This window comes from Pleurodeles waltl, chromosome 5 (assembly GCF_031143425.1).
Source record: "Pleurodeles waltl isolate 20211129_DDA chromosome 5, aPleWal1.hap1.20221129, whole genome shotgun sequence".
Taxonomy (NCBI): Eukaryota; Metazoa; Chordata; class Amphibia; order Caudata; family Salamandridae; genus Pleurodeles; species Pleurodeles waltl.
Window position 1 is genome coordinate 717,241,029 of NC_090444.1, and position 24,568 is coordinate 717,265,596.

Below are 24,568 nucleotides of genomic sequence, written 5' to 3' on the forward strand. Positions count from 1 at the left end.
GTACTTCGTAACCAACTCTGGGCTAAACTGGCAGATTAGGGAATAAATGGGAAAATGTAAACGCAATCATCACACTATATAGTTATATATGGGCACAGGGTAAACTAGGAGACGGCAGCCGATTCACCTCAAGAATTTACACCAAGAATGGCCTGAAACAGTGGTGTGTTCGAGCACCATGCCTATTTAACCTATATCTGGCAGACCTAAAAGACTACTTGAGACAAGTGGAGAGTCACCCACTAATCCTGGAGGTAGTAAAAACTGCTGGTTTACAGTACGCAGATGACATTGTGATACTGAGGTAATCGCCCAAAAAATACAAAGAATAAATATCTTTATTAAACTCTGCCGGAGACTTCAGACAGCTGAAAGTGGGTCTTTGAGTAATTTATGCTGGTGCGAAATTATGGCCCAAATGGAGGAAAAATAAACTAATTCATGGGGTGATTATCTAAGTAAGGCTTTAGAAGAACTAGGCATTCAGGACCTATGGGACAGTAACACTGAAAGAGCAGCTCTAAGCTGCGTAACGAAATCTTCCTTAAAACATCAGTCTCTCCTACAAGATAAGAATTTATTAGTACGGAGGCAGCACGCCTGGACTGTGATCAACTCTTGCAGAAGCCAAAGGCATACATATCAGCCCATTTTAATCCTGCTCTAAAAAGGTCTTTCATGCTATACCGATTTGGTCACTGTGCCACTAAAGATATCACCCTAAAATGGAATGCCAGATTTACAGGGCCTTGTTGTCGGTTCTGCGTATATAAAAGTGAGTCGATATTGCACATCTTATGTACGTGTCCGGCAGTTTTGGAAGCCAGGAAAAACTACTAAAATCACCATTTCGGGAAGCTCAACATCCACTACTGCAGGCAAGCCGTCATCACGTGCCTGTTTGGGGACTCGATCACCCTTGCTTGCCAAGGCACTAAACTCATAAAACTGGCGACCAAACATTTGAATAACATTACGATTCAGGCCAGTTAAGGATCAACAGTATGCCTTGTACTACCTCTGTAAAAGACTGAAGTTTGACTGTTGCATGAGCAAACAGTGAACTACGGTTTGGCAGAGCTCATGGTGTACACGAAGCAGGGGTAGATGATGACTTCTAGCTGAACGTACAACTCACAGCTGGTCCGAAAATGTTTATGTACAGTTAGTCGCGAGAATTATGGTGGAAAATCAAGGAGTAAGGCTAAAGCTACACAGAGTTAGGGATCACCTAGGAATGTAAAATACGTTTTAACCAAACCTGCTTTCTTGATCTGTACAACGTCGAGCTCAGGTAGTGCCAAAGAGACAAAGTAGTAGTGACCGACTAAAGTTGCACAGCACATTTTTAAAGCGTACAATGCATATTTTGCACAATGTCAAGCACTTAAGCGGAAGCAGATGTGATAATTGAACAAACAAATTTTAGTATTGATAATTGCCATGGCAAATTGATTTTATCTGTATCCAATGGTTTTAATCAACTGAGCAATAAACGTGAAACTTGATTGTGCTTGTTTCATAGTTCTTATTTGAAGACCAGATATGGCTGGACGAACAGTGAGTGCCTCTAGCACTGAGAGGGTGGGTAGTTTAAAATCCACAGGCAGAATGGACTGGGTAGAAGAAGGGAACTAAGGCCAATATTTATACTTTTTTTGTGCCGCATTTGTGTAATTTGTCGACGCAAAAGCGGTGCAAACTTACAAAATATAATTGTGGCGCAAAAAAAGTATAAATATGGGCCTATGTTTAGACTTTATTTTACACGCACCTGCAATAGAAGTGGACAGAAAGAAAATCCACATAAAGACACACAGTACACATGTAGGTGATTCCAATGCAGAGAAAGATAAGATGTCAGAAGACCTCAGTATACTCACTTTGAATGTGAATGTGCTAGGACATAAGATCTAAAGCAGGGTAGTAGATCAAATTCTTGCAAGTCATAATGTGGCTCCAGTTCTCCTAACAAAATACAGGTGGTAGGCAACATTTGCAGATTTGTGGGCACAGATATAAGGTCCCAGCACACTCAGGATTCAAAACTGGGTCAAGGAGTGGGAAAAGTAATTTAAAGATCTCTCATTATGACTGTACTTCGCACTTCGGTTGATGTGGGAGGTCGGTATGTAGCAGTTAGAGAAAAATAGATCCGCAAATGACCTACAATAATTTTGGCATATCTGTCACCCAGCCTACAATGCACTACTTTTAAATTAACAGGGAAAATATTAAAGAACACTCTGGACCGCGTACTGATTTTTGTGGGTGACCTTAATCTGGCCTTGCGTGACATTATAGATAGGGCCTCCACTAAGGGACAGCAGAACAAGGGAGACAAACACAGATATCATTTTTGCAAAGCACACGGCCTAACAGACTTAGGCCCATATTTATACTTTTTGACGCACAACTGCGCCAACGCAGTTGTGCGTCAAAAAGTTTACCGCCGGCTAACGCTATTCCAAAGCGCCATGCGGGCGCCTTATTTATGGAATGACGTTAGCCGGCGCTGCGGACTGGTGTGCGTAAAAAAAAATGACTCACACCAGGCAGCGCCGGCGTATGGGAAAATGGGGGTTGTGCGTCAAAAAATGGGGCAAGTCAGGTCTGAGGCAAAATTCAGGCCTCAAACCGGATTTGCGCTATTTTTTTTTACGCCCAACCTCCATTGACATGACTCCTGTCTTAGCAAAGACAGGAGTCATGCCCCCTTGCCCAATGGCCATGCCCAGGGGACTTATGTCCCCTGGGCATGGCCATTGGGCATAGTGGCATGTAGGGGGGCCCCAATCAGGCTCCCCTATGCCACAAAAAAAACAGAAAAAAATACTTACCAGAACTTACCTTTATTTCCCTGGGATGGGTCCCTCCGTCCTTGGGTGTCCTCCTGGGGTGGGCAAGGGTGGCAGGGGGTGTCCCTGGGGGCAGGGGAGGGCACCTCTGGGCTCCTTCCGAGCCCACAGGTCCCTTAACGCCTGCCCTGACCCAGGCGTTAAAAAATGGCGCCCATCGGGCTGTGCGCCGTTTTTTAAGGCCCACCCCCTCCTGTGCGTCAAAATGACATCAGAGTATAAATATGGGGCACAGGCCTTAAAGTCATTTTTGGGAAGGGAACGCCTACCTTGCATATAATTAATGCAAGGCTGGTTCACCCTTCCAAAAAATGACGCACATGGTGGAATTTTGACGCCCGCGGGGTCGGACGTCAAAGTATAAATATGGGGCAGTGTTTGCGCCGATTGTGCGTCAAAATGTTTGACGCACATTCGGCGCAAACAGAGTATAAATATGCCCCAAATCCATCCCCAAACACGCTATTTTCCAATTGACATGAATTTCATGGTCACTTACTCTCAGAATGATTACATATTGGTACTGAGACCCCGGAGCCGCAGATATGTAGCTACACAGTGTTTGGTCCTGGTTATATCTGGTCTCTCATCACTACTCACCAGAATAAGGGGGAACAGTTAAAACAAGCATTGGCAAAGCCGTTAGGTTTCGACTTTGCGAATTCTATTAGCTTTGTCAATATTTAGTTAGTCATGTTATACAGCAGTGTGAGTTGCTGTACAACATAGCTGAAAGTGTAAATAAAAAAGCAATATGAGCTGGCAGTGTTGGCTCCGTCACAGGGCTCTTTTTAACTTCAAGCCATATTTTTAACAAGAAATTGCAAGTGGGCAATAGCGTGTTTGTGGAGGGCCAGTAGCAACTTGCTCCCTGGCCCTCTATTTGTTTTTTTAAATATACAAAGTAACAGGGAGTGGCGAGTGGTCAGGAGGCAAGTGGAAGAGAGCAACACGGGGTTGTGAGAGAAGAACATGAAGGAGACAGCAACAAGTGGGCGGATGGAAAAGTACACAAGGTGCTTTAAAATACTCAAAATACTTCTGTGCACCTTCCTATCCTTACCAGTCCTTTCCCTTATGCCCGAGGTCTTTAGTCCTCCAGGCAATTTCCACACTGCACTGCCCTTTGGTCTCCAGGGTTTCAGGATGCTGCATTGTGTCCTCTGTCTGTGGGCAGGGGAGGCAGATGAAGCCTGAGGGGGGAAAAGCACAGGAGCCCTGACCGTTTTCATGCAATACGGAGAGCATTGCACAGAAGAGGAAGTGGAGTCAGAGCACAGGGCTCAGATTACAGCCTCAGCCAGCACTGGGTGGACTGGTGTGGCATGGGGAGAGTACCACAAATACCTGAATGCAGAGGAGCTGCTCTTGCGGGCACAGGACTTTTCCAGCAGGAGTGAGGGAACATATTTGGCCCAAAGAGTTATCCTGTGTGTTGTAAGCCGGCTTCAGATTTTCTGATCTTCCTTGGACAGCGCCAATGATCTTGTGCCGCTTTGTGTGTTCATGTATTGCATGCTGGTGGTATTGTGTGTGCGAACTAACACCAAAAACTCTGCTACCATTGGCAGGAAAGTCTGGAGACTGAGCAGATGGCTTGGAGATCTAGGCGACAGATATGTATGCTCTTCTGGAGCAGACACTACTTTTCACGAATTAGAGGTTCTGTAGATGACTGCCCCAGCTTTCCAGGGAAGCATCTGTAGTCTCAGACCACCAGGCTAGAGCTTCCATCATACCTCATGTGAAATTTACTAGGCCCTCAAATGGTTTGTTTGATTGAATCTATTGTTTTCATAGCTGCTCCCGTAAGGCTTTCTTTTCCAGGCATACAAGAGGGATCATATTGATCGCTGAGGACATGATGCCCAAAAGCTAACTGAACAGACGCACTACGCACTGATTTGTTTTACAGAGCCAGTTCCTAGAGCCTCTTGTTGCTTGTCTTAGGATAAGTCTTTTTTTTGGACAGCATCTAGTATTGAGGCCCAGGAACAGTATCTTCTTGGATGGAGGTGTAGATGATCTTTAATCATTTTTAAGGAGACTTGGTTTGTGACACAACTTCAGGCAACCTCTCTAGCCTTGGATGCTTGAAAAGGCAATGATGTTTTTATCAACGAGTTGTTGAAGTAGAAGTTGTAAAGAAATGGCTCCCTGTTGCAGTTACCCCCCACTTTTTGCCTGATACTGATGCTGACTTGTCTGAGAAGTGTGCTGGGACCCTGCTAACCAGGCCCCAGCACCAGTGTTCTTTCCCTAACCTATACTTTTGTATCCACAATTGGCAGACCCTGGCATCCAGATAAGTCCCTTGTAACTGGTACTCCTAGTACCAAGGGCCCTGATGCCAAGGAAGGTCTCTAAGGGCTGCAGCATGTCTTATGCCACCCTGGAGACCTCTCACTCAGCACAGACACACTGCTTGCCAGCTTGTGTGTGCTAGTGAGAACAAAACGAGTAAGTCGACATGGCACTCCCCTCAGGGTGCCATGCCAGCCTCTCACTGCCTATGCAAGTATAGGTCAGTCACCCCTCTAGCAGGCCTTACAGCCCTAAGGCAGGGTGCACTATACCATAGGTGAGGGTACCAGTGCATGAGCATGGTACCCCTACAGTGTCTAAACAAAACCTTAGACATTGTAAGTGCAGGGTAGCCATAAGAGTATATGGTCTGGGAGTTTGTCAAACACGAACTCCACAGCACCATAATGGCTACACTGAAAACTGGGAAGTTTGGTATCAAACTTCTCAGCACAATAAATGCACACTGATGCCAGTGTACATTTTATTGTAAAATACACCACAGAGGGCACCTTAGAGGTGCCCCCTGAAACTTAACCAACTATCTGTGTATGCTGACTGGTTCCAGCAGCCTGCCACACTAGAGACATGTTGCTGGCCCCATGGGGAGAGTGCCTTTGTCACTCTGAGGCCAGTAACAAAGCCTGCACTGGGTGGAGATGCTAACACCTCCCCCAGGCAGGAGCTGTGACACCTGGCGGTGAGCCTCAAAGGCTCACCCCTTTGTCACCGCCCAGCAGGGCACTCCAGCTTAGTGGAGTTGCCCGCCCCCTCCGGCCACGGCCCCCACTTTTGGCGGCAAGGCTGGAGGGAACAAAGAAAGCAACAAGGAGGAGTCACTGGCCAGTCAGGACAGCCCCTAAGGTGTCCTGAGCTGAGGTGACTCTAACTTTTAGAAATCCTCCATCTTGCAGATGGAGGATTCCCCCAATAGGGTTAGGATTGTGACCCCCTCCCCTTGGGAGGAGGCACAAAGAGGGTGTACCCACCCTCAGGGCTAGTAGCCATTGGCTACTAACCCCCCAGACCTAAACACGCCCTTAAATTTAGTATTTAAGGGCTACCCTGAACCCTAGAAAATTAGATTCCTGCAACTACAAGAAGAAGGACTGCCTAGCTGAAAACCCCTGCAGAGGAAGACCAGAAGACGACAACTGCCTTGGCTCCAGAAACTCACCGGCCTGTCTCCTGCCTCCCAAAGATCCTGCTCCAGCGACGCCTTCCAAAGGGACCAGCGACCTCGACATCCTCTGAGGACTGCCCCTGCTTCGAAAAGACAAGAAACTCCCGAGGACAGCGGACCTGCTCCAAGAAAGGCTGCAACTTTGTTTCCAGCAGCTTTGAAAGAACCCTGCAAGCTCCCCGCAAGAAGCGTGAGACTTGCAACACTGCACCCGGCGACCCCGACTCGGCTGGTGGAGATCCAACACCTCAGGAGGGACCCCAGGACTACTCTAAGACTGTGAGTACCAAAACCTGTCCCCCCTGAGCCCCCACAGCGCCGCCTGCAGAGGGAATCCCGAGGCTTCCCCTGACCGCGACTCTTTGAATCCTAAGTCCCGACGCCTGGGAGAGACCCTGCACCCGCAGCCCCCAGGACCTGAAGGACCGAACTTTCGCTGGAGAAGTGACCCCCAGGAGTCCCTCTCCCTTGCCCAAGTGGAGGTTTCCCCGAGGAACCCCCCCTTGCCTGCCTGCAGCGCTGAAGAGATCCCGAGATCTCTCATAGACTAACATTGCGAACCCGACGCTTGTTTCTACACTGCACCCGGCCGCCCCCGCGCCGCTGAGGGTGAAATTTCTGTGTGGGCTTGTGTCCCCCCCGGTGCCCTACAAAACCCCCCTGGTCTGCCCTCCGAAGACGCGGGTACTTACCTGCAAGCAGACCGGAACCGGGGCACCCCCTTCTCTCCATTTTAGCCTATGCATTTTGGGCACCACTTTGAACTCTGCACCTGACCGGCCCTGAGCTGCTGGTGTGGTGACTTTGGGGTTGCTCTGAACCCCCAACGGTGGGCTACCTTGGACCAAGAACTGAACCCTGTAAGTGTCTTACTTACCTGGTAAAACTAACAAAAACTTACCTCCCCCAGGAACTGTGAAAATTGCACTGTGTCCACTTTTAAAGTAGCTATTTGTCAATAACTTGAAAAGTATACATGCAATTGAAATGATTCAAAGTTCCTAATGTACTTACCTGCAATACCTTTCAAACAAGATATTACATGTTAAATTTGAACCTGTGGTTCTTAAAATAAACTAAGAAAATATATTTTTCTATAACAAAACCTATTGGCTGGATTTGTCTCTGAGTGTGTGTACCTCATTTATTGTCTATGTGTATGTACAACAAATGCTTAACACTACTCCTTGGATAAGCCTACTGCTCGACCACACTACCACAAAATAGAGCATTAGTATTATCTATTTTTACCACTATTTTACCTCTAAGGGGAACCCTTGGACTCTGTGCATGCTATTCCTTACTTTGAAATAGCACATACAGAGCCAACTTCCTACAGAAGTCCTTCCTGAAAAAAAGCTGCTTTGAAGCCAAATGGAAGAACTCTGGTGAGTGGGTGGGAATGCGAAAGTATGAATCCTGTAAATTCCGAGCTGGCATGTGCTGTGGGAGAGGGTGACCACATAAAAGGATTGTTTCCGGAAATACTTGCTTAATTTCCAGAGGTCCATGATGGATGGACACTCCTATGTTTTTGTGTTTATGAGGCAAAACCCTAGTGGGCGGAATCTGGGTGAACTGTAACATCTATCTATATGTGAAGAGATCCAGGACTTATTTGTCAGATGCTATTTTCTGCCATAGATGACAACATTTTTTGGAGTTGTTTATCCCAAAGGATGGTGTAATCAGCACCAGAAGGTTGTTACTGTAGGTAAGCTAGCCTAAGGGCCACTGAGAGGGTTGACAATTCAGATAATTCTGATATCCTCCTTGATACGGAGAAGTGTCTTTCATGGGTCCCTCTAAAGATTGTTTCTTTCAAATTTGAAATGTGCCAAAAGATCTTGCAGTGTCTGTCAGCCTTGACTGCTTGCAAGGAGTCATCAACGTGCTTGCCAAACAGAGCATCAGCATGGTACAATAAAAATATTAGATACATTTGCACCTCAAATTATAAATGTTGTGGTCTTAAACCATTCCTCAGAATCAAAGGACAACTGACCCTGCCAGTTGTGCTTTGAAGCTACACATGCCCCATATTGCCAGTGAATTGGCAGCCCGTGCAGTAGCATTGGACATAGATAAGAACACGTTTGTCCTGGTTAGGCAGGATTATGAGTGACATGGTTTTTCAAGATTGTAATTCCTCCTGGATATATCAACAATTGGAATAGGTTTTACAGCTTTCTATTTAAAATCATAAAGAAAAAACAAATTTCTTGTTTGCTACAGGAAGCTGGAGGTGTTTGGCCGCTCGCTCCCACGGATATGGAAACCACCAAAATTCATCTAGTGGGGGAATCCACCAGTTGTGGGTGTAACATGCCCTGTAGGTCTAGTACTACAACTATAGGGACCTGACCGATGCTCTGCAGTTGGAGTCAGAGTGGTCTAATTGTTCCACCTATTGCCCCTCCATATATTGCTGACTGTTGTAGACCTGCTCATATTAGAACCTCAATTCTTGACACTAAACTATCCTGGATTAAGTGTGTTTTGTTCATGTTGACGATTACATGATTTCGTCTTAATTTGTATTGTCACTGAGCTTAACTTCGACGAGGCGGACATAAACAACTAGGCTGACGTAGACAATGTTCGCCGCAGACGAGGCCATCGTAGAGGATGCAGTCATAGATGAGGCTGTCGTAGAGGATGCAGTCATAGGCAAGGCTGTCATAGACGATGCAGACGGAGACAAGGCCATCGCAATGTGGTTACGGAGACTAGGGTATTGTAGACAAGGCCATCATCGGAGACAACCGTCATAGACCAGGCAGTTGCAGAAGAACAGCGTAGATGAAGCTGTTGTAAGCAACCACCACAGATGAGGCTGTCATAGGCTACCATCATAGATGAGGCTGTCATACGTGACCATCACAGATGAGGCTGTCATATACAACCAACGTATATGAAGCTTTCGTAGACGACTATCAAAGATGAGGCAATTGTAGACAACCATCGTACATAAGGCCATTGTAGATGACCAGCGTAGGTGAGGCCGTTGTAGATGACCATCATAGATGAGGTTGTCGTAGGTGACCATCACAGACAACCATCAAAGATGAGGTTGTTGCAGACGACCATCATAGAAGAAACTGTATTAGACGACCATCGTTGATGAAGCAGTCGTCGACAACCATTTTAGGTGAGGCGGTCGTAGACGACCGCCACAGATGAGGTGGTCATAGGTTACCATCATAGATGAGGCCGTCATAGACGATCATCATAGATGAGGCTGTCATAAGCGACCATCATAGATGAGACTGTCTTAGATGACCATCATAGATGAGGCCATCGAGACAACCATTGTAGATGAAGCTGTCATAGACAACCATCAAAGATGACGCCATTGTAGACAACGATTGTAGATGAGGCTATCGTAGATGACCATCATAGAAGAGGCTGTCGTAGACGACCATCATAGTTAAGGCAGCCGGAGACAACCATCGTGGCTGAGGTGGTCATAGACCACCATCATAGAAGAGGCTGTCGTACACGGCCATCATAGACGACCATCGTAGACGAGGCTGTCGTAGACAACCATCATAGATGAGGCTGTCCTAGATGGCCATCAATGATAATTGTCATTGATAACCACCATAGACTACCACCATAGATGACCACCGTAGGCAACCATAGTCGACGACCACTGTAGATGACCATCGTAGATGACCATCATTGATGAGGCCACAGCAGACAATCATCGTAGATGAGGCCATCATAGATGAGGCCACCGTAGATGAGGCCACCATGGATGATGCCACCATAGATAAGGCCCTTCATAAATGAGGCCCTTTGTAGAGGCCCTTCGTAGATGAGGCCCTTCGTAGACGAGGCCCTGCGTAGACGAGGCCATCATAGACGAGGCCGTCATAGACGAGGCAATCATAGTCGACATGGTTGTGGTCATCAACAATGTCATCGTAATTGTTGTCAATAATGATTTTACAGGTGGATTTTAAACGCCCCATTGTCAGGTTATGAGGATCTCTCTGATGACGTGTAAAGGTTGAATGGGGAGTTGAGGGTCTATTTTTTTCCAATTTATTTCTCTTTGTATTAAGTGCCTTATGAAAGTCTTTTTATCGCTTTCTGCTCTCCTTCTGGGGACTCTGGTGTGACCTCTCCCTTTGACCTCTCCTTTGAGGTGAAGAAAACCCCACTGTCCTCATCATAAGTGACACATTTAAGATTATAGTCCCAATAATAGCTTCATCTCTCAGAACGTGAGAGTTTCTGAGGAAAAGGTTAGACATATTTGTGTAGTCCTCTACTTTGTTTTCTGCTACACAGACATATTAATGCCAGGGTTAGAAAAATGAAATATGAAATATTATCTTGGATGATCCAAAAAGAAGTAAAAGCTGAAGAACTGAGCAGATCTCAGGGAGACTCCCTTCACACGACCTGAAGTAGAAAATGTGAGACACTCAGCCTCTGTTGGGAGTGTTCTAAAGGGTGCTGCCTCCTGAGTGATTATAGGTCAAGTTTGGTCCGTTTTTAAAAAGGGCCTGGACAGCCTATTAAACTGACATTTTCATTGCATTATAGCCTATGACAGTGACATATGTACTGCTTTATTAAGTTCCAGTGGGACTCCCACCTCAACGATGGGGAATGATTCAAGCATGTGAATCTATGAAAGATCCAATACTGGAGAAGTGGGTATATGTGTTTTTTTTTTTATTGTATCCTGAAAAAGCCTTATACTATAAAGTAATATAACAACACTGGACGAACTAATTTGTAAACCACATGCTGTAATGATATGTTAGAATGAGAATAAGCAATTAATTTTCCAGTTTTTTTTACTGTCCTCTACTTTTATATTTGTACAAGATAAACGATGTACTGAATAAAGAATCATCCTTGAACAGTGGGGGAAATCAATCCTATAGACTGTAATAAAAAAATCAAAAGTGCATAGTATGCCACTGCAAATAAGCAACACTACGCATTGCACACACTACAATTTATCTGACAATCGTTTTATCTATTCTTACTCTACTAATCTAAAGAAACATATGTTGAAAATGAGAACTTCATCATTAAAAGTACAACTACATACATAATGCACGCCAGCATATGCAAAACCTTATAAAGACATAGATCTTGGTAAGCCACATGATGTCATAAATCTTGATAATGCATCTACAGTAACTAGACTATTTAACTTTTTACACTGTAATCCTCCTTAGAACTTTGGTTCCAGAAACAAAAGATAGGAATGTGCTAACTTCCAAGGCAATCTTTGCTTGAATGTAAGATTCCTACCATTAAATTATGTCCATCCACCTTTATTTTTTAGACAGTGTAGTGACCAGATCGAATAGTAACTCCTTCATGAAAATTATAGTGACAGTAGTATACGTTTTACCAGAGGTAGATATTTGTCCTGCTTTAAAGTTAGTAATCTCAGTATGCAATTTACTACCATCTGCTCTGCATGATTGTAGCATTAAAATAACATAGTTCCCACTTCTTGCTACATGTAAAGTTGACAGAACATCAGTTTGACAATTTGGACATACATTGTTTCAAGTTCAAACACGTCATTTACCGAAATGTTTTCTTCTTCTAAGACACCAAGGCCCATATTTATTCCTGGTTTATGCCAAATTTGTGTAATTTGTTATTGACGCAAATTTGGCGCAAACTTAACTCATATTTATACTTTGGCGCTAGACCCGTGTAGCGCCAAGTTTTGGAGTTAAAGTCATTTTCCGCAATGATATACACGGTAGGCGTTCCAGTGCAAAAAATTACAATATGGCCTTAGAACCATATTTATCCCCCAGTGCGAAACTCATGCACGGGGGAAGGGGGCCTTAAATAATGGTGCTAAGCGTGTTTAGCACCATTATTTAACACCGGGGTCAGGGCAGGCGTTAGGGGGCCTGTGGGCCTATTTCCATGGTCAGAGACCATAGAATGGGCCCACAGGTGCCTTTCCCTAGCCCCAGGGACACTCCCACCCACACCAGAGGGCCACCACAGGATAGGGGGACTTCATCCCAGGTAAGTACAGGTAAGTATTTCTTTTTTTTTAAGTGCCATGGGGGGGTCTAACTAGGGCCCCCCACATGGCACTGGGCCCAATGGCCATGCCCAGGGGACATAAGTCCTCTGGGCATGGCCATTGGGGTGGTGGGCATGACTCCTGTCTTTACTAAGACAGAAGTCATGTACATGGTGGTTTTACGTCAAAAAATTATGCTATTCTGGTTAGAGGCATTTTTATGCCTCTGACCATCCTAGTATCATCCTTCGACCCACAACCTCCTGTTCCCCCTACGCCTCCCCCACCCGGCTAGCATTCTTTTTCAGGACACTAGCTGAGCCTTACAGCCAGCTACCGTCATTCCATAAATATGACGCCCAGCAGCCATCTTGGAATAGCGATAGCCAGCAGTATACTTTAGGCATTTGTGCATGAAAAATTACACATCTGGGCCCAAATATAACCATTAAAAACTCCTGTGCATCCTCTTGAGTATTTTGAGTAAACTTAACAAATCCATTACACAGATCTACAATGTCTCAAATTACTGATGCAAAATATATTTTCGTTTTCTCATTACGTAGATGGTTCAACAAACTACCCAGTGCAGAACACAATATCTCCTGTTGCTTCTCTTGAATTGCATCTACAACACAAGGTAATGCAAACAAAACGTTTACCACAACATTAGCATAGCAGCTTACACCAGAAGGGTTTGACAATTTATAACCTAAATTATGGCCATAATTTCCAATTAGTGGTCCTTCACAACTTCCTGCTCTATCATTTACTCCTTTGAAACATTATCACTACACTGCTTTGAAATGTTCTGCTTCAGACAGATTTAGCGTTTCTCATGAAGTGAATTATGTCCTAAATGACGAGCATAAACACTTCTTAATCGGTTGTATTCTGTAACACAACTGGAGTCTGTGTTTATTCTGCTCTCATCAAATGCAATGAGGCACAAATCAGACAATGCCCTAACTCAAGACAAAGCTATATATAACAATCTTCCTTCAAGACAATACTACCATTAATAATAAATGCTGCATCTATACTTAAACTTTGTGATTTATGAACAGTAACAGCATATGCTAGAGAATCTGGAAACTGTATAACATATAAATGTTTCACAAGCAGAAAACGTGGAATAGACCTTCCAATCTGCTTTGTGTTGTCAATCTGATCAAATTTAATCACAAGTTATTCCACCTCATTCCAATTAGGAAAATGAATAAAATCAACAAATTTACCTACAGCTCCATCGACCAAACTTTCCTCAACATTTTTATTTCGATGCAAAATCACCCTACATTTTTTACTTAGACTTCAACTTTTCTCCAATTCTGCAGTTTGTGATGAAACTTTTCTAATGAATCCACTTTTGCTTGTAACTTTTCATTTAGCAATACAGTTACACCCTGGTGCCTCATTTTATCAATTGCTTTCAGGTGTAAGATTTCTTCTTTCTCCAACTCCAGCAATACTTTGTTAAAACAGGCATACTAATCCAATGTAGGCATTAGGCCCACAATATGTTTACCTTCTTGTACAAGAGTGAACCTTAGTTCTGCGGCTGTCTTCGTCGTTGTAAACATTTTTTTAGGAAGACCACTTTCTAAAACACAGCCTCCATCTTTTGAAATAACACCTATTCTAATCTCTTTCAAAATATTTCCATATTCAATGTCCAATGCTTGTCGCATATTCCTAATTAATTCTTTGTATTTGAAATTTAACCAAATATTCACATTTCAAATGTTTCCCAAAGATTTCCTAGTTTCATCATGGAGCAGTGTTTTGAATACAGACTGAACTTTCACATGTGTAAGTTGCAGTAAATCTCTAAAAACATTCAAATTTTATCCTCCAAATGGGACATCATAATTCATTCTCAAGACCTCTTGCATTTTCATATGTACAAAGTCAAGCATTAGGTTTGAGACTCTGCTCGCTTCATCAATGATCAAACGCTTTAACGTTTTTCACACTCTATGATAAGCTTTACCAGATAACTTTTGGTGTTCTAGTTTGTTGACATGTTGTCATGTTCCATAGGCAGCATCATAGGTCGATGCAAAGTAATACCTTTGATACTGTGTGCAGCTAATCCAGAAGTTGCTGTAATGACACATGATAAATTATAGTCTTGAGCATTCTGTAGGAAAGTGGCAAGAACTTGTAAATTAAGAAACTTTTACTAGTACCACTATTGTTTGTTGTCATGAAGCAATCCATGCTCAACTGTCACTTTCAATTCCATATATATATTTACCATTTGTTCATTATTTAGTTGTTCAACTAAATGTGTCAAAACAGTTATTTCCTGTCTTGCTTGCTCCATTGCAGCCTCCACCTCATTAATTGCAATAGCAGCCTCATTGTCAAATTTAGGTTGTCCACGTGGGTCCTGACTTTGAGGACCAAAAATTTGACTGCTTTGTTGACTCTCCTTAGCTACTTCAGCAGCAAGTGTATCTTCCTGGTCAAAGTCATCAGGAAATACTGAGCATTGAATATCATCATTTGCAGCACTAAAAGGGTCTTTGCAGCTGTTACTCCCCTAGTAATTCTGATTCAGAACCCAACGGTTTAAACAGCGCAAAAGTGCCAAATAAAAAAGCTCTCTTTTTTCAGCAGTCTGACAACTACGTTTCTGTTGTTAATTAGGCTGTCTTTGCTATGTTACACCAAGCACCCATTGCAACCAACTACTGCACATTTTCCTTCATCTACATTTTCTGTCATATTGTTTCTATATGTGAAGTACTGGAGTACTTCATAGAGACAAACATTTTCAAGGTATGCACTCCGTTTTTCCATAAAATGTGTCTAACATATTTGTTGTTACAATAACTGTACTGTCTGGCTCAAATTGAGCAAGATATTGAATTTATAGAAACAACTTCAAAACTCTGTTTCAAGTTGATGCCAGGCCTAGACTCACCCAAACAATTCCTCTTGACTGTGTGAAAGCATCTTCAAACTGAAGCTGTACAATGTTTTTGCTAGAGACTTTTCAGCAGAGATCTCTTCCCACACATCTTTCATCTCCACCTTCTCGATTTTGCTATGAAAGAAGTTACATAACAAGCAACAGCTATAGTCTGCCACAAATTGAATATCCACATTGGCATTCCACATTTTCAAAAAGACATTACTGTAGTCAGTAATATATTTGAAAGCCTCTGTTCTTCTGAGGATGTAGGTGTTTTGGGGTGATTTATGAGTAAGTGAATGTCTCACTGCAGACATAAAACTGTCCACTCTTCCTTTTGAACTTACAGGTCTTGTCAAATCCAAAACAACACTTTGTATACAATTTTCCCTTTGCTCTAGATTTCCGCTGGCAGTACTTCCCACATCGATGTGATTGGAATTGCAGATCTTGCTGCTTTAGGGCTTTTTCCTCAGTGCCTTTTGGAAGCTACATGTAATATACTGTTCTATGAAAGAAAGTATAGACTTGTGTGTCTGTATCAAATGTAGGTGCATCTCTTATCCATAATAGCATATGAATATGAGGAGCGCCTCTTGCTTGGTACTGTTTTCGCCAAAAGAAATCAGTAAGTTCTCCAATAGGCGGATTTTTTTGTTGCTGCAGATATAAGACAACAGAGTGTGAAATCTGTGGTTACTGTACCCGCAAAAATTAGCAGGGTCCAAAGAGAAAATTTCTCCTGGTGTTCTCAATTCGATGCCTTTAATGTTAGAGTTTGCTTCTCTAAAAAATTAATGCACCTCATCCCATGCATACTCTGCACAACTCAGCATTACAAGCCCAGTTAGTGCACCTAAATTTTGCAATATACACTTGAACTCACCATAACGACGATAACAGTATTCATTGGTCCCAAATTGGCATGCCATCAGATTTATCAAACTGTACTCAAGCTTCTCACCTTTGCCATTAATTCTTTTTTCCACTAAGTCTTTCGCAGACGTATTTTGCACATTAACTTCTGTCTTAAGAATACGGTTAAGAGCGTATGGCAGCTAAGACAAATCACTTTCAAATAACGGATGGGAGACATATGGATACTTTGTCAAAATCTAGGGTCCGCTAAATATAATCTTGTTGACCTACACTCCGCTGCAGATATTTGCACAGGGCGGTCATCATACCATTGGAAATAGTTGAGGAAAACATTGAGCTTCTAATCCTTTCTGCCACACACTGATTAGAGCTCCTTCAGCTTGTTTCATCTGAAACAGTTCAATGGCATCCCCCTTAACCTCTTTAGAATGCAGGGGATGGATACTGTATCATATTGTTCTTCATATCTACTTCTACCCACTTTTTCAAACTATCCACTTGAAGAAAAGATTTCTCTCTCCATGCAACTTCCATGTCAGACAACATCCTTCTTTAAGATACAAAGTAGCTTTCTTCATCATATTCACATCCAGTAGTTCTGCCATTTTTTGTGGGCACACCATTCACTAGAATAACAAGTGGTTCATCTAGATCTCTCTCTACACCCACTTTTTCAATATTGTGTTTAACATGTAAAGTTAAATACACAACTCTACCTCTAAGGCCTGAAGTGCAATGGTTGGCAGTTTAACAGTCTTTGGTTCCATGATAACTATTGCTTGAAAAGGATGCTTGAAAAGGATGTATAGATTGCACAAGTATTCCTTCATAAAGATTTCAGATTTTGAAGTTTCCCTAGAATTTCAACCTCCTCTAACTTATTGTGTATTGCTCTGGTGGGCATTTTGTTGCCCTCTAATTTATCATAGCAATACTTACACATGATCTGGTGTGTCAAAAAATCAAAACGGTCCTCCACAAATAAATACACTGCAAATTCTAGCCACTTTTCTCAGTTTTCTTCTTCAGTTTTCAAGAACATATCAACAGTTCATTTTTGCCTTTTGTAGTGAGTGCAGCAAAAACAAATATAAACTGTTTGTTTTCTCTTTAGAAACTGCATTAAACGTTGCTATTTCTCGTGCAAAGTTATTAGTACTAATATCTGTGTTTTGTTCTTCTACATCTAAATATATCAACTCCTCATTTTGCCCAGACTCCCATTCTGGGCCAAAGAAACGCAAATTAATATCTTCACAAAGATTTTCAACCTCAGATACTATACAAAAGTGCTTTGTTCATTTTTTCTAAACACAGTGTAGGACTTTTTAAAAAGTAAAGTCTTCTAACTAAATTTTGCATTTTTGAACGATGAACAGCTAACATTCTTAAACAATGAAAAGGACTTGTGCACACTTTTATAGATAAACATGCCAATGAGTGTCCTTGTAAATTAGTATATTTTCTGACTTTGCATGGATTTAACGTTTGCAAAATTGCAATTTTCCGCTTCACACTTCTATCTGGAAATTGACATCAAAATTTCTTAATATAGCAGTTGATTCCTGGTGAACACTACAAATACTACTGCAGTCCCATTTATACACAAGGGCATGTATACGCCTTCCTTGTACCTCTTTAGCTATCTTTTTCTCTTCATTTCTACAAACCATTTCCTCTTTTGAAATGGGAGTACCATCTTTGACCTTATGGCATTGGCCAGTTGTTTCATATGAATGCATTAATGTGTTATCCTGTGAGTAGTTTACTTCATAAAGAAGGCCTCAGTACTAGACATATGCTTCCATTCTCATTTGAGAATGTTGCACAACACATTAATTAATTGTATTAATAAGCCTTTGTTGGCTTCTTTTCTTCATAGACAACACTGTTTTATCAAGTGTTCTCATTCTATTTAATATCAACCGAAAAAGTCAGAAATATAGTAATGCTCTTCCACTTGCAGTAAAAAACTACCAGTAATGGTTGCCCATCCCACTCTCCTCTCACTGGTACTGATGTACTTGCAAATCACAGTGTTCCTTTCATCTTTTAATTTTGTTATACCACTTCTAAATGGTCACTATTTTTAACCCTTTCTAAGTCTCATGTAAAAAAGCCAAGTAAAATCAGAGCAGATCCGCTGATCCACACGAAAAGTCTAAAACCATTTAACAATCTGCTGTTAAACATTTGCATTAAAATTTGCAGTTATATTTTACTTTGTAAAAAATACTCTATTACAAGCCAAACACTCCCTTATGAGCAATGTTTCTACACCACTCTGCTTTGAGTTTCACAGTGCGGTCTCCTTTGTTCCCTTCCTTCCACACTCTTTTAGCTCAGTTTCCATAAAACCATGGGCCAGGTGTATCATCAAGGCCATTTGCGATTCGAAAATAGCGATTTTTAAGAAATCGCTATTTCCGACTCGCAAATTGCCATGTATCACATTTGCGAATCGGTAATAGCGATTTCTTAAAAATCGCATATGCTATTACCGATTCGCAAATTGCGATACTGGACCAATTCGCACCCATGGGCCTGTTGGCCCGTACCTATGAATTTTTTGCATTTCCAAAATGCAAAAAACAGAAATCGCAATTTTGGAAATGCAAAACCCCAGGGTGCTGGAGGCCTAAGGCCCCCTCTGCTGCACCCCAAAACATTTTGGGGGGACATGTAAGATGCACACATGCCAAAAGGGCATGTGTGCTTTACATGTACAATTTAAAAATGCATTTTAAATGCATTTTTAAATTTTGCACATGGTTACCACCAAGTTCAACTTGGTGGTAATTAGCTATTCCTAAATGCCAAAATCGCATTTAGGAATTGCTTCATACATGTGCTAAGGAATCGCAAATAAGGACTCCTTATTTGCGATTTCTAATTTAGAGAGTCGCAATTTGCGACTCTCTAAACAGGGTTGCAATTTTAAGGAATCGCTATTTTAGCGATTCCTTAAAATTGCGTTCAGAATGCATTTCCTACATTCTGAAATGGCATTTTGCATTCGCAAACGTGCATTCGCACGGTTTGCGAATGCAAAATGCTTTCATACATCTGGCCCCATGTTTCCAATAGTCCTGCCTACCAGTAGGTCTAGAGTTCACATGACTGTCTCTCAACAGCATACTAGCCTCAAATTAACTGTAACAGGTGTGGTTGACTGTTTGCAATTTCAAGTATATCCCAAACAACATAACTTTTTTTATTTTTTCAAAGCCAATCACACAGTTGCTTTTTTCTTTAAAGTCACTACCTAATTTTACTTCCCTGCACATCTCCGCCATTCAATCAAATATGTTTGTTTATGTTTTAGGTGCTGTCCTCCATTTTAACTACATTTCATCTTCAAAATGACCTTATTGTTCTGCAGCCTTCTCATGTGTGCTACTCATGCTTGTCTTTAAAATGGTCAGTGTGGATTGTGGGACATAGTTTTGTGTTTTGGGCCAGAGAGAGTGCTGGAAAGAATGGCATTGATAGGGACCTAGGTTTACTCAATATAGACATCACTTGGGTGGGCCAGAGAGGTTAAAGTGGCATCAATTGCTGCCTTTGGTTGAAAGCATTGCAGATTGTTAACATTCAGACCTCATGATTGTGCACTGTGGTGGCAATGACCTAGGCACAATTACTAGGGTAGCACTAGAAATCCTAATGAAGGATACATTTAGTAAATTAATGACACTCTTCCCACATACTGCTGTGGTGTCCTCAAACATTTGCCAAAGACAGAAGTGGCAGTGGTCAATTGAATTTTGTCCGCAGATAGAGTAATCCAGGAAACATGTCAATAAAACTGTTTCTGCATTCCTCTGAGACCACAACATGGGCTCTATATACCACAACAACGTGTGCTTCAATATGGATGGAATATATAAAAAAGACAGCCCATTTTACAGACAGAGGCAACAGGGTGTTCATCAACAACTTGAAAGTCTGCATACTCTTCTATGTGTAGTAATCATCTACACATCATAAACACAAAGGGTCTTTTCAGAGCCAACCCTTTTCACACACAGTAGTTCATTTTCTTTACAAACTCTTTTTTTTTATTGTCTCACCTGGATCCATGGATTTGTTGTGGATCCCTAACCAGAAGCATACACTGAACACAAAACAGCAACATGTTGTGGCTACACGACGGATTGCACTGATCCATTCCCTTCTAAAAATACTAATCTAAAACAGCAATACAATTAATGCAGTGTGTGTATGAGTGACTGTATGGGCCTGTGAGTGGATGTATAAGTGGCTTGGTGGGTCTGTGACTAGGTGTGTCACTGGCCATGTGGGTCTGTGAATGGATGTGTATCTGTGAGTGAGTACTGAGTGGCTCTATGGGTGTGTGAGTGGCTTTGTGCCTTTGTGAGTGGGTATGTGAGAGGGTATCTGAATGGGTGTGTGAGCGGCTGTATGAGTGTGATTGTGGGTGGGTGTAGCTGTTTGTGTCAGTCAGTGGGTATGTGAGTGGCTGAATGGGTGTGTGAGGGCTGGGTGTATGTGGGTGTCTCAGTGAGTAAATAGGTATTTGAGTGGTTTTCTGGGTCTGTGAGTCGTTGTGTGAGGAGGTCTGTGAATAGCTGTGTGACTGGTTGTGTGGACCAGTTAGCGGCTGTGTGACTGGCTGTGTGGGTCCATGAGGGGATGTCTGAGTGAGTTTATGGAAGTCTGAATAGATATCAGTGGTTGTGTGCTGTGTGAGTGGGTGTGTGAGTGGCTGTGTTGGTGTGTGAGTGCGTGTGTGAATGGATGTGTGGGTCTGTGAGTGGGTGAGAGTGGTTGTGTGGGTGTGTAAGTGGGTGTGTAACTGCCTGTATGGGTGTGCAAGTGGGTATGTGAGGGGCTGTATGGGTCTGTGAGTGGGTGTCTGAGTGGGTATATGGATGTGTGAGTTGGTGTAAGAGTGGTTATGTGGGGGTGTGAGTGAGTGTGTGTGCGTTGGTCTATGAGTGGATGTATAAGTAACTGTGGGTGTGTGAGTGGATGTGTGGGTCTGTGAGTGGGTGTGTGAATGCATTTATGGGTGTGCAAGTGTGAGTGGCTTTATGGGTCTGTGAGTGGGTTTCTGGTGTATTTATGGATGTTTGAGTTGGTGTAAGAGTGGTTTTGTGGTGGTGTGAGTGGGTCTGTGAGTGGGTGTGTGAGAATCTGTATGTGTCTGGGAGTGGTTATGTGAGTGGTTGTGTGGATCAGTGAGTTGGTGTGAGTGGCTGTGTGACTGAGTGTGTGAGTAGCGTTATGAGTCTGTGAGTGGGTGTGTGAGTGGTTGTGTGGGTCTCCGAGTGCGTGTGTGAGTGTTTTTGTGGGAATGGGAGTGGTTGTGTGAGTGGCTCTATAGGTGTGTTAGTGGATTTGTGGGTGTGAGTGGTTGTGTGGGTCAGTGAGTGAGTGTGTGGCTGTATGGGTGTGCAAGTGGGGGTGTGATTGGTTAAATGGACTGTGAGTATGTGTCTGAGTGGGTTTATGGATGCATGAGTTGGCATAAGAGTGGTTGTGTGGGGGTGTGAGTGAGTGTGTGAGAGGGTCTGTGAGTTGGTGTCTATATTTTTTGGGGGTCTGGATCCTCAGATCTGTCAAGGAGTCACACAGGGGTCCTAGCTGAGCTCTGCAATGGACCCTCAGATCCACGTGCATGCAAACAAAATGCTGTTTTCAAAATTGCTCTCCATGAGTGGTCCTTTCAGACCCCTTTATCACACCCATGGGGTCAGAATACCCATAATTTTTGCAAATAGATTTTTGGGCCCAGGACTGAATCCTAATACACAGCCGCAACTTCCCTGTCAGGTTGCGGTGAGCCAATCAAGGCTTTGCTGTTGACGCGAGGATCCGCTGTGCATGGATCTGCAGTGGATTCCCGTCTCTAGAAATTCATTAATCTTTTTTCTTTAATTACTCAAAAACTATTGAACAGATTAACACCAAATTACAAGACACTTTTCTGGACCAAGATCTTGCATTTAGCCCGATTTTAATTCCATTCAGCAGTTTGGGCTGTAGGCATGTTCAAAACCTCTGTGTGAAACTGCATGGGAAAACATGTTTTGGGACCCCCCAGCCCATTTTTTTACTGGCCCCCATTTGACGGATCACCCTGAAACTTTCAAAACAGCAGCTTAAGTGAGTATAAATATGTATCAATTTCAGACCATCTTTTCCCTTCATAGCAAGCTAAAATTGGTAAGGTGTTCGATGTTCTTATTGTAGCGGGTGAGATTGGTGAGAAGTTTTTTACAATATTATCCAGACTTCTCTATTATCGTCAGGAGGTTTACACTTCTTATTCAGCCTCTGCAGAGCTGTTGCCAATGTAGCACAATTCTTAATGGTCTTTAATCTTTCTGACAAGATGTGGCCCATGATGGGATTCTCTTTAGCATATTTTCTTGATGGTTCTTTGAAGTCATACAGAAAACAATCAGTTTCCTTGGTTCAGAGTGAATGATCAAACCTTTCAGAGTCCCAGTCAATGAGGCAATAGAAAACCCCTATGTCACCTATGTTAGAATCTGAAGGAGTTGGTGCTGTCTCCCCTTTGACTGGAGCTATATAATTATTCAATTTTGGGCTGGTGATCACAGGCGAAACTGGTAGAAGCTATCCTTCCTCTCATGTGTCCTTTGTATATCCATCATCATTATCAATCTGGTTTGGTTGGATTATTTAAGACAGCCGGGGTGAGTGAACCAGTGTGATTAGTCTGAGTGGTAGTGCCCAGAGTGTTCTGGGAATAACGGGCAGGGCCCAGGGTAAAGCAGCTGGAGCACATATCCTGGAGGTACTTATTATCCTCCATGTAGTGATGCTGGATCAGGGAATTGAGACTAGTAATGGGACATCATTAAGCAGAAACCCTTTTCAAGGTTCAATGGATCTGCAACACAGGTCGATCTGAGAGCTGTATCCCACTGTCAAGTGGTTCTGTATAGGCTTGCTTCTCATGCTCAGGGCTTGGAGAGTAAGGTAATTCTGGGTGGTAATGTTTTCTTCCTTAAAGATACTGAGAGTCTTGTTGTATCTAGCATCATCCAGATCTTGATACTTTACTTTAAGTAAAGTAGAGTCATAAGGTGACCCAAACATAATCTCCTCATCGAATTCCTCTGATTCAAAAAGGCATCTTGGAGAGACTAGTGACACTTTACTGTAAGATGTTTGTTCTGCAATTATATCAGAGGAATGTTATTGAAAGTAAAGTAAGTGTTGAGCTCTTTTCCAAAATATGCTGAATTTTCTGTTTCTTTTGCTTTTTAGGGGAGGTGTCGTTAAAGACGCTGTTGATGATGGAGGTACCATTGATGATGGGGCTATCAATGGCAAAGTCATTTACAGAAGTGTATTTTTTGGTGGTGTTTTTGTCAACGATTGTGTTGTCACTGGCCACATTGACAATATGGCTCAAGGTAGTACGACAGTTGACACAGAAGAAGCAGAGATTGTCATTGATGAAGATGAGGTTATCATTTCTGTGGTATTCAGCATTACCACTGTAGTCTTTTCTTTCCTCATAGGTGATAATGATGCTGTTAATGATGACTTTGTCAAAGTGTCATCACCAGTTCTGACGCTGATGGTCTTGCCAATGAAGACAATCTTCTCATGGAAAAGACTTTAGTCTGTAACCGCTTGTGAACCTTTGTAGGAGGCTCTTTTGAGGCAGATTATTCTCACGCTGATGTTTCTGTTTGCCTCTCCTCAAATTGAACACTTTATCTTGTTTTTTAGTCTTTTCTGGAGGGTTGTTATAATCTTCCTCACAAGTTGGTACTTCTTTAAATCTGACCTTTTGTAGTCACATTAAGGTTTTTCCTCCTTTGTCCTTTAAGGTTTTTGTTAAGATGTGGCACATCGTGCACACCTACACTTTATGATTAGGATAGAGGCAGTAAATACAGTCTTAACGGGGATCCTCCCAATTCAATATTTCATTGCCACAAGTCCCACAACTTATGAATGGACCTTTTTTAGAAGTGTCAGAAATTATCTTTAGTAAGATGTTAACACCAGGGAGAAATGAAGAAATCTTCATTGAATAGTGATAGCTGGACTGAAGCAAAGCCACTTATCTGACCGAACAAATGAACAGCGCTCAGAGGACTTACTTCACCCAGGATGTGAGGTGGAAATCTGAAGGATGGTGGGCTTACAGGGTGTGGACTACAGGTTGATTGTCTCTGATAAGTTGAACGTTGATTCTTGTTAAATGATGTGACAAAACAATATGTATTTTAGTCATAGCATTACAGTTGCACAGAAATGCTTTAAAGGTTACAGTGGGACTCCCAACTCGAAAACAGGGATGATTCAAGCAGGTCAAACTTTGAAAGATCTAACTCTGGAGAACAGCTGCGTATTGTAACTTAACTCAAAGGAACACTTATTAT